General features: G+C 32.0%; 3 long non-coding RNA genes across 3 annotated transcripts; 1 reads left to right on the top strand and 2 right to left on the bottom strand.

The window, feature by feature from the left end:
- Positions 1–863: 863 nt before the first annotated feature.
- Positions 864–3450, bottom strand: LOC150036011 (uncharacterized). The gene is made up of 3 exons (XR_016529638.1): positions 3316–3450; positions 1677–1716; positions 864–1223 (listed from the first exon to the last, which is right to left on the bottom strand). It is a non-coding gene; the product is annotated as an uncharacterized LOC150036011 (long non-coding RNA).
- A 393-nt stretch (positions 3451–3843) lies between these two features.
- LOC150036010 (uncharacterized) lies at positions 3844–5106 on the top strand. Its single transcript, XR_016529637.1, has 2 exons — positions 3844–4106; positions 4868–5106. It is a non-coding gene; the product is annotated as an uncharacterized LOC150036010 (long non-coding RNA).
- A 3324-nt stretch (positions 5107–8430) lies between these two features.
- Positions 8431–11005, bottom strand: LOC120077461 (uncharacterized). Its single transcript, XR_005481753.2, has 3 exons — positions 10547–11005; positions 10339–10449; positions 8431–9554 (listed from the first exon to the last, which is right to left on the bottom strand). It is a non-coding gene; the product is annotated as an uncharacterized LOC120077461 (long non-coding RNA).
- Positions 11006–11043: the final 38 nt, after the last annotated feature.

Raw genomic sequence — 11043 nt, 5'->3', positions numbered from 1 at the left:
CGTTTTAATAAACTTTAATCAAACATTGCATGCTTGTAACAAATCTATCTAATTTACCATTCTAGGTAAATTCCCAGGTAGGAGTGTTACATTTCCGTCAACTTAAATACCCCAGCCTAGACAGAATTAGCCTTTGACAAAAAGTCCCTTATAGATACATTTGTTACAATGTTAATGTTTTAATTAAAAAAATAATTTAATCCTATTAAACCGATTAAAAGATTAAACTAAATTTCTAATCTTATTAGAAATGTGATCTTAGATCTATATGATTCAAATTAGAAATTAAAATCGAAAAATTTCTAATCTTATTAGAAATGTGATCTTAGATCTATTTTAAAAAATGAATTTAACCTAAGGTTTGCATGCAATTCTAATTTGTCGATTTTAATTTCTAATTTCATTTTGTTATAACAACTATAAGCAAATGAAATAAATTAAGACCATACATTGTATCCATTGACATACTTAGTAAATTATAACAATTATAAATTACCTAAGGTAATGTCATGTTTTATGCAATTCAATTTCATTACTAACTATATATAACAATTATATAATAATGTAATGAAATAAATAACAACATTAATCAATACATACTTAAAACTATATATTATAATTTATAATATAAATTATGCATGACAATGTTATTAATGCATGCAAACATATAGTATAATACTTATATTGTATGATGCATGAGCATGTTATATTAATTAAATCATGCAACTATATATATTATAACACTTATAATATAAATGATGCATGAAATTAAATGCATAACCTATGGTGGGATTTTTACTATATGACATACAGTATGACATATAATAATAAATATAAATTATACATCAAATGCATAATTTTTTAAAAAATAATTATTGGATCGGGATTGGATACCTTAACAATTAAATAAATTAATATAACACTTATATTAATTTAATTAATTAAAAAAATCTAACTATTACAAAATAATAGTTAACTGGTTCGAAACAAGTGAACTGGGCCTTGAACCACACGAACCGAACCGCCCACCAATGATCTCTCAGCAGCTATCTCTTAGCAGCGATCTCTTAGCAACTATCTCTTAGCAAATACTGAGAGATCTCTTAGCAATTGCTACGCAATCTCTTAGCAAGTGTTATGCGATCTCTTAGCAAACACCACACGATCTCTTAGCAAATAATGGACGATATCTTCCTCATCATAGTGTTGCTTTTTTTTTTTCCCTACGAAAGACACCAAGAACAACAAGAGTAACTTAAAACTTTAAATTACAGACTTGATCGCAAACAATAATGCCCAATATATGGGCCCTCAAACAAATTTGTAAATTGAAAGCGATAAATCTATAAAAAAAAAAAAAAAAAAAAATCCAATCCCGAAAACATCCAATGATTGTAAACCATTGACATTTACAAGCATTCATCACATGAACATATACAAAATTCTACCCACCAATTCTGTAAAATTAAAATCTGGAACAATAAAAATCAGGGGTCAAAATGTGCCTTGATACCAATTGAAGGAACCTTTGAAGGTCATTGAGTGGAAGTGTGGAAACCGATCTAAAATTTATTTTCACAAAATAAAAAATTATATAATACAAGTGTTATGCATAATAAAAAATTTACACCATGCAAACATAAATGAAAAAGGAATTAGCGTGAGAGAAGACATACCCTTAAAGAAACCTTCTTCATGAACTTCCCTTCTCCGGATCTGTCATAAACAAACTCGAGTCAAATGGTCATTACCACAAAAAATGCCTCATGTATTGTTTAATGGGTTGAGAATTACTAAGGAGTTGTGGACTCTTAGAACTTTAGAAGAGAAGAAAAAAGATTGAGAGAGGAAGAGGGGAAGTACAAAGAACTTGAGAAGTTTTCTCAAAAATAATTTTATGTGTTATGTACTACCAAACTCAAGGGAAGAAAAAGATGGATAACAACTCCTTGCACTAGTCCCACTCTAGTACGTTGTAGAGAGAAAAATGGGAAGGAGTTACAACTCCCTCCAAAAATTAATTTAAAAATAAAACAAATTAGTTAAAAATAATTTTAATAAAACATTAATATATATATTTATATGATAACCACTTTATTATATAATATATATATTAAACTATATGTATATCAAATATAACATATAACCTATAGTTTAATATTGTATCAAATACAATATAACCTATAGTTTAAATTCTCTCACCAATGGAATTTAATATAAATCCCATTTATATTAAATTCAATTATATGAATCAAATTCATATAATTAATATTTGAATTATATTCAAATATTTATTTCCTCTCAAATAAACTTTAGATTATAATGTATCAGATAGATTATAGTAATTATATCATATATTATTAGATAAAATTAATCATATCACATATAATTAATTCCCTCAATTAGTTTGAACAATTCAAATTAATCCAAAAATTGATTATCATTAATTCTCGTTGAGCTACAAAGGGGATCTCATAGACTTGTAGCTTGAAGCTTTAACAGTATATGAATAATTAATTAAACCCCTTTAATTAAATTATTAAATTATTCATTATCTGTTAACTATCGGACACTCCATTAAAGACCGATAATTGCACTCTTCGCATTATAGATATATTTCTATGTCCATTGGATATAACCCGTCAACAGTAAAATGACCCTTCACAAATTGCTCGTAAGTATATCAGGGCTAAAATTACTGTTTTTTCCTGTAGTTACATCTAACTCTTTACATACCACTGATCCCTCTAATGAACAATAAATCATAGTCCAACTATGATCAAACCCCTCTCAAGTCAGGAGAAGGTGTGGTGTCTTATTGTTCAAGCCCCGGAATCAGCCTTTAAGGGAGAAATTTATCTACTTACCCTGACGTTGGGGAATGAGTGAATTCGTTCTTGTGTAGCTGTGTTCCCAGCTCCCTAATTAGACGAATCCTCAAAATAGTAGACTTATTGAATCGACGATCTGGTCACTCTCACCCATACAAATCAAATGACCACTTTCATAGACAGGAGTTCACAACACACTCAAGATTCAGGTCATGTTATGTAACACCCCGAATTTTTATTATTTATGTAATTTCAGTATTTTTTATTAATTGAGGGCTTTTTTTTTGGAATTTTTGGACTTAAGTGTAATTGCGGGAATTTAATTATTGACGTTCAAAATTATTGAATTTGGAAATTAATAGCCGGATTTAATTCCATTTTGGGAAGGAAAAGGATGTAATAAAATAAAGTGGAATAAGGAAAAGAATGTGTCGTTGTTGTTGTTATTATTATTATTATTATTATTTTATAAAACAAAAAGGACCTTTCTCCTTCGTGAAAACGTGACCGTACCCCTCCTCGTGAAAACCCTCGCCGCCCAGCCTCAGCCGCTCAGTGCCGCCCGCCGATTGCTCGCGTCTTCAGCCATGAAGCTCGCCGGTTCACTCGCACTAGATCTCGCCAGTCGGTCGACGTCGAGCCACTCCCGATCAACGCCTCAGACCCAGCCGTGCGTCCATCCGATGCAGTGCGCCGCCGCACCTCCCTGAGGTCGTCCGCGTTGGATCTGGAGGTTCGACCGCACCTCCAGCAGTCGCCCGACGTCGCCTAACCCTGTTTGGTTGAGGCTGAGCCACTTGTCCAAGACCTCCGCCACTGCTCCATCCGGCCAGCTGCCAGTTCGATCTTCGCCGTCATTCCGTGAGGTTTTTTTGCCAGAAACTTGGAATCTGGGGTAAGATCTAAAGTTTGTGTTTTCTTGAATGGGTTTGGTCACCCATTGAGTTTGGATTTAATTTAGTTATACTGATTATGTTGTGAAATTTGGATTGAAGTTTCAAGGTGTCAAAAACCACTATCCAACAAAGTTTGATGTCAAATTCCTAATTATAGGTTATAAATAGATTGGTATCTCTATGTTAAGCTTAGAACAAATTTCTGGATCAACACATATTTTGGGTAAGTTGTTTTGTGGAGTTTGAGGTATTTTCGTATTTGAAATTTAGTTCTAAATGTCGGATTTAATTTTGATTATTGATTCAGGTGTGATTCAAGAATTTTACTAAGTTAAAGGAGGATGTGGATTACTTTTTGTTAGACTTGCATTGCATTGAGGTAAGTAATCTTACTACTGGAACTGTAATAGCATGATAGAATGATAGTATAGTATAACCGATGTATGTTCTTGTATGAGGATTTGAAAGATTAATTGTGCACATAGGCACTTGAATTCTAGTATGAGATGATATTTGATTCCATGAAGTTGTATTTGATCTGAAGATGTTGAGAAGTATATGTATGTTGTAGAACTATGATGTTGAGATGTATATGTATGTCGTAGAACTATGATGTTGAGATGTATATGTATGTTATAGAACCATGTTGAGACTGTGATAGTGTCCTCACTGATTAGTTAGATGCCCACTAAATATTGTGTTTCCTTCGGGATTCACCAGAGGTGGTGTTATCCTTCGGGATTCACCAGAGGTTGTGTTTTCTTCAGGATTCACCAGAGGTTGTGTTTCTTTTGGGATTCACCAGAGGTCATGTTTCCTTTGGGATTCCTTAGAGGTGGTGGTTTCCTTCCGGATCTGCCAGAGGTTGTGTTTCCTTCGGGATTCACTAGAGGTGGTGTTTTTCTTCGGGATTCATCAGAAGTTGTGGGTTCTAAGGGACTTACTAGAGATAGTGGGTATACTTAACTACAGTAGGATAAAAATCAATTTTTCATGTATGTATGTGCCCTATGAGGACTAAAGAAGTTTATATGTTTCCACCAGAGGTAGGCATCTAGAAGACATAGATGCCTAGCCTGACTCCAGTAGTAGGGTTACTTACTGAGTATTTTATACTCATCCTTTCTCATGTTGTTTCAGGTAAAGGTAGAGATGTACCGGCGATTGACAAGCGGAATTCGTGATCGAGCCACTAAGACCAGTTTTATGCTTTCGTTCATGATATTTAGATTTCTTTTCATGTTTTTCAACTTTCGGTTTTGATATTTGAAACTTACTATTAAGATTTGTTTTCAGACCTATTTATTATCATTTATGATTTACAGTTACCCTATTGTCTGTTTTTAATAATTGAATTTAATGAATGTCTTTTGAATTTACCTTATTTATTTAGCATTTAATTCACTATAAAAGGGTGTCGTTTTAAGTTCCATGCATGCATGGTGTTATGATAGTAGTCATTTCGTGGTTCGATCTTATACAAACTCCTTTGTATAGAATACCCTCGCTCACAAGTCTCCACATGAATGACCAGGATCAGATCATTTGCAGAACTTTACAACAATTGTAACATCTACAAAGTGGGTCGTACTCGTAATGTCACCAGGATAAAGTATCCAACCTTATTCATATACTACAAACCATTTAGGTTATCACTTAAATATGATCCATGTCTCTATACACATGTTTAAGCTACAAGATAACCTTGGATTGATTAATACAATTAAATGTCAAATAAAACATCAAATATTTTATTAGATAAATAAGATGTTTGTACAATACAATTATAAACTATAGGACCCTACGAATTTAGGGCATCAACACCAATACTAAACTAGTAAATATTTTCAAGAAAATAGGAAAAGAAGCCAAATTTTCCATCAAAATCACTAGTTCTTGCAACCTAATTACAATTATGCTATAGAGCCATGTAATTTTGCATACAAAAATCAATTAAAATTGAGTTGTCAATTCATCTTTAAAAGATTTTATTGTGATTAACAGCAAGAACATTCAAAAACAACAAATTACAAGAGGAAAATTAAAGAAAAGTCTCAAGAATTGATTAATCTAACATAATCCACAAGAAAGAAAACTTGTCTACTCACGAAGTAGCAAAATCTTCAAGAAATCCATTGAATCTTACAAGAAAGTGATACAATAATGAAGAAATTACATAATTCTCTCTCAAAATCGTAAAAGATGGCTTTCCCCAATTTTCGAAAAAAGTTGTTTTTAATAGATGCAGGTCGCAGCGTTGTAACCCTTGAGTGACGCTTGCCTAACGCTCATTTGCGCAAAGGTGCACATGCGGATTTTTATTTTTCGTCAATGTTCGTAGCGTTGCAACGCTGCCCTATTTTTTAGACTGTTGCTTTCTGTTTGAGGTAGTGTTGGGCCTTTGTATTTTTCTAGCATTGGAACGCTGCTTCAGTGATGGTAAAATAGTAAATATCTTGACTTCTTCTAATTAGGTAGTTTTTGGCCCCTTTTTGCTCTTTTTAACTCTTAACTTTTTCTAATTTCTCGAAAGTGCTCTCGAGACTATTTTACCTATAAAATTGTCATATTAAGAAAATTAATAGTATAAAATTGAGGGAATTAGTATGTAAAATATAGTTCTTTTCAAGACCTATCAAATTACCTCCAACTTAGCTCTTGATCGTCTCGAGCAAGTAAAGGTAAAAACATCCATTCAATCAAGGCAACAATATGAATCACTAATTTGTTTGTTCATTCAAATTGTTTATATGCTCAGTTGACTTACACAAATGTTTAATTCTTAACTATTTTCTCAACAATCAAGGAAACATTGATATAAATAAGCATTTAGAAAGTTAGAATTTATTAACAATCAATTGAGACTTATTTTTTAAAAGAAAATTTTTTTTTCTAGCAAAATAATGAAAGAAACGGGTGCAAAGTTTTAGTTTATTTAAGATTCTAAGGCTAGTGAAAGATTCTATCTAACTCTCAATTCTTCTTCGCCCTACACTGGCTCAGTTATCGGTCTAATATATACCTAAACTTACAAAAAAAAGAGGAAATTCTAAGACAAAGGTGCCTTTTATAAACTCACACACACAAATCTTAATTGGCATTTATTTTATCTAGAGGGATAACTTTCACACTCACACCATCCCTATCACTCTTTTCTCGTGGGCCCTAACTAGACACAATGGAAGTAGCTCTTTTCACCTCTATCCATGCACACAAACGTTAGTGAAGTTATGTTATTTTGCAATCTTGCTTTATTTTTATTTTTTACATGCTAGCAACTTTTTCTTTCAGGCATGACCCTATTTTATCATTTTGTCTAGACTTGCTTCTAAAAAAAGTTGGTCGTTCTAAAGACCAAAAGTTTTCCTATCAAGATGATAAAGAAAATCAAATAGAAATGACATTTCTAAAAGTCTAGGATTCTAAATAAACATGAAAACAAAGCATTCAATTTTTTTATGAAATTAAAAAGAAAATAAATTTTCTTTTGAAAAATGGTTTCAAGATTTTGTTAGAAAAATTTAAAATGTCTAAAATTTTGTTTGTATCTTTGCTAAAAAAGTGTGTCATCAAACTTTCATTGATAAGAATGAAATGATTGTGTAGAAATCTAATGAGAACATAAAACAAAATGAATGTGATTATTTTATTTTGTATTTTCATGCATTCATTCAATCATGCATTTATTCATTTATAGAAAAATGAGTAAAGAGTCATTTTATACATGAAGAAGTCATGGAGTATTTAAAAAGAATATGAAAAATCATTCTTAACATGAAAAACATAATTCATCAAGAAGTAAAAAATTTTCAATTTCAAAATAATAAAGCCATCATCAAGATATTAGAGCCATAAACATATAGTCAAGATATCAAAGTATCAAATTGACAAAATCTAGTCTAACCCGAGCTCAAATGCTCAAGGGTTGTAGACATGCATTTATATATCATTATAGAGCAAAAAAAATAAGTAGGACTCATTTTTCTATGAAAAAAATAAAAATATAAAAAATATGCAAGCATTGTTTCTCACCCCCAACTTAAAAATCGAACATTGTCCTCAATGTTTAAAATATGCATATAAGTTCAAGAACAAAAAGTAAGGGATGTAGAGAGAAACTTCCCTGGTTTTTGTGGTTGCTTATTCTTTTGATTGTGAGAATTCCTTGCTTTTATTTGGGTTTTCCTTTTTCTTGAGTTTACCTACAAATAAAAAGAAAAACCAATTATTCTTTCATTCTTTTATTTATTAACAAAATATGCTAAGAAATGCAAAAGTAGCAAAGAAAAACAAAAACAAAAGAATTGAAAATAAAAAGAAAGAGAAAATTTATCTTTTTTTGTATATTTTTAGCACCGCTTGCTCGACGTTGGTGAAGAAGGAGATCATATGTATGAGAGATTAGTCAAATGTAAGTCTAATTGAACTTATTTACATGTCCTTCGTTGTAGAATTTAAGCATGTGTCGATTCCCCTTGAAAAATTTTCCTGTTTCAAAACTTTTAATCTCAACTACACCATAAGAGCAAACATTTGTAATTTCAAAAGGACCTAACCACTTAGACTTAAGTTTTCTAGGCATCAATTGTAATCTAAAATTAAAAAGAAATACTTTTTTTTTTTTTACCAATTTTGAAGTCCTTTCTTATCAAACCCATATCATGAATAAACTTGATTTTCTCTTTACAGATCTTGGAGTTTTCGTAAGCATTATGTCTTAATTCTTCTATTATTGTAATTCTAAAAGTCTTTCCTCTCCATCTTGGATTAAATTTAAATTACTTTGTTTTACCGTCCAATACGCTTGTGTTCAATCTCAACAGGAAGATCGAACATCCTGCCATATACAATTCTATATGGGGTTGTTCCAATAGGTGTCTTAAAAGTGGTTCTATAAGTCCAAAGTGCATCATTAAGATGGGAGCTCCAATCTTTTCTTTTTAGGTTGACCGTCTTTTTAAGAATGCTTTTCACTTCTCGATTGGAAATTTTAGATTGGCCATTTGTTTGAGGATGATATGGGGTTGCAACTCGGTGGTGTACTCTATATTTCCTCAATAATGCTCTATAGTTCTATTACAAAAATGTGTTCCTTGATCGCTTATAATAGCCCTAAAAATTCTAAATCTACAAAAGATATTATTTTTTAGAAATCCTGAAATAGTAGAAGCATCATTAGTCCTAATGGAGATTGCCTCAACCCACTTTGAAACATAATATATGGTAAGTAAAATGTACAAATATCCAAATGAAGAAGGGAATGAGCCCATAAAATCTAAGCCCCAAACATCAAATATTTCACATACAAGAATGGAGTTACGTGGCATGCCATTTCTTTTTTATAAAGACCTAGAGTTTTTACACTTATCACAAGATTTGTAAAATGCATAAGAGTCGGCAAATAAAGAATTTCAAAATAGTCCTAAGACTAAAATTTTTCTAATAGTTCTTTTTGGACTAAAATGACCTCTGCATGTGTGCTCATGACAAAAGGACAAAACAGACTCAAACTCTTCATTGGAGACACATCTCTTTATTATTTGATATCAACAAAATTTTCATAGATAAGAAGGATCCCATACAGAATATTTAGAGTCACTTTTAAGTTTAGACTTTCTAGATGAAGATATATAAAAGGGAAACTTACCAGTCACAAGATAATTAACCATGTTGGCATACCACAGTAGGAAAGTAGTTACCCTGAAAAGATGTTCATCAGGCAAGTCTTCTCTAATTGGAATTGACTCCTCTTCTTGCACAATTCGGCTTAGGTGGTCGGCTACTGAATTCTCTGATCCTTTCTTGTCTTTGATGGTTAAGTTAAATTCTTGCAAAAAAAAAAAAAATGATCCACCTTATGAGTTTGGGTTTGGATTTTTTCTTTGTCTTGAGGTACCTAAGAGCGGCATGGTCAATGTAAATAATGATTGGAAAACCAAGGATATAAGATTTAAACTTATCTAAAGCAAAAATAATGGAAAGAAACTCCATTTTGGTGGTGGAATAATTGATTTGAGTTGAGTTGAGAGTCCTTGATGCGAAACAAATAACAAGACACTTCTTATCTACTCTATGTCCCAATACTGCCCTAACTACCAGATTGCTAGCATCACACATGATCTCGAATGGCAAGTCCCATCGAGATGGTTGAAGGATTGGAGTTGAAGTCAACTTCTCTTTAAGTTTGTCAAAGGTTTCCTTGCATTCATTTTTGAAGTCAAATGTGGCATCTTTTTGAAGTAGACTAGACAAAGGGAGTGCAATTTTGGAAAAATCTTTAATGAACCTTCTATAGAATCCTACACTCCTCGCACTTTCCTAATATTTTAAGGATAAGGAAGGTTAGCAATGACATTTATTTTTTCGTTATCTACCTCTATTCCTTTAGATGACACAAAATGTCCTAATACAATATCATGTGAAGCCATGAAATGACATTTTTCATAATTGAGGACTAAATTGGTTTTTTATGCATCTTTTTAAAATCAAGCTCAAGTTGTGTAAACAATCGTCAAAGGAATTACCATACACTGTGAAATCATCCATGAAAATTTCTATGTACTTTTCTACATAGTCAAAGAAAATACTCATCATGCATCGTTGAAACGTACCTGGGACATTGCATAGCCCAAATGCCATCCTCCTAAAAGCATATGTATCGTAAGTGTATGTAAAAGTTGTCTTTTCTTGATCTTCCTATACTATTGGTATTTAGTAAAATCCTGAGAATCCATGAAGAAAGCAAAAATATGGTTTCTCGATAAGCCATTTAACCATTTGGTCAATGAAAGGAATAGAAAAGTGATCTTTTTTAGTTACCTCGTTTAGCTTTCTGAAATCTATGCACATTCTTCAACTGTTTTGTACTTTCATTGGGATCATTTCACCTTGATCATTTTTCACTATGGTCATGTCGATTTTCTTGGGCACCAAGTGTATCGTACTTACCCATTGACTATTTGGAACTGGCTATATTATTCCGGCTTCATGAAGTTTGATGATTTCCTTATGAACTATCTCCTTCATTGTAGGATTAAGTCTCCTTTGGGGTTGGACGGTAGCCTTGGCTCCATCTTCTAGAATAATCCTGTGCATACAAAGGGAAGGACTTATCCCTTTAATATCATCCAGAGTCCACCGATTACCTTTCGTAGAATTTCAATGTTTCCAATAAAGTGCATTCTTGAGAAGATGTGAGTTCTTTAGAAATAATAACTGGAAAAGCATTTTCATCTCCAAGGAAGACATACTTGAGGTGTGAAGGAAGAGCCTTAAGCTCAATCCCTTGTACCTGTGATTCAACATCCTTATTAGAA

This window comes from Benincasa hispida, chromosome 5 (genome assembly GCF_027475165.1).
Source record: "Benincasa hispida cultivar pf3 chromosome 5, pf3_genome.v1.1, whole genome shotgun sequence".
Classification (NCBI taxonomy): Eukaryota; Viridiplantae; Streptophyta; class Magnoliopsida; order Cucurbitales; family Cucurbitaceae; genus Benincasa; species Benincasa hispida.
Note: the sequence above shows the minus strand (reverse complement) of the source record. Positions and strands in the feature narration are given on the sequence as shown.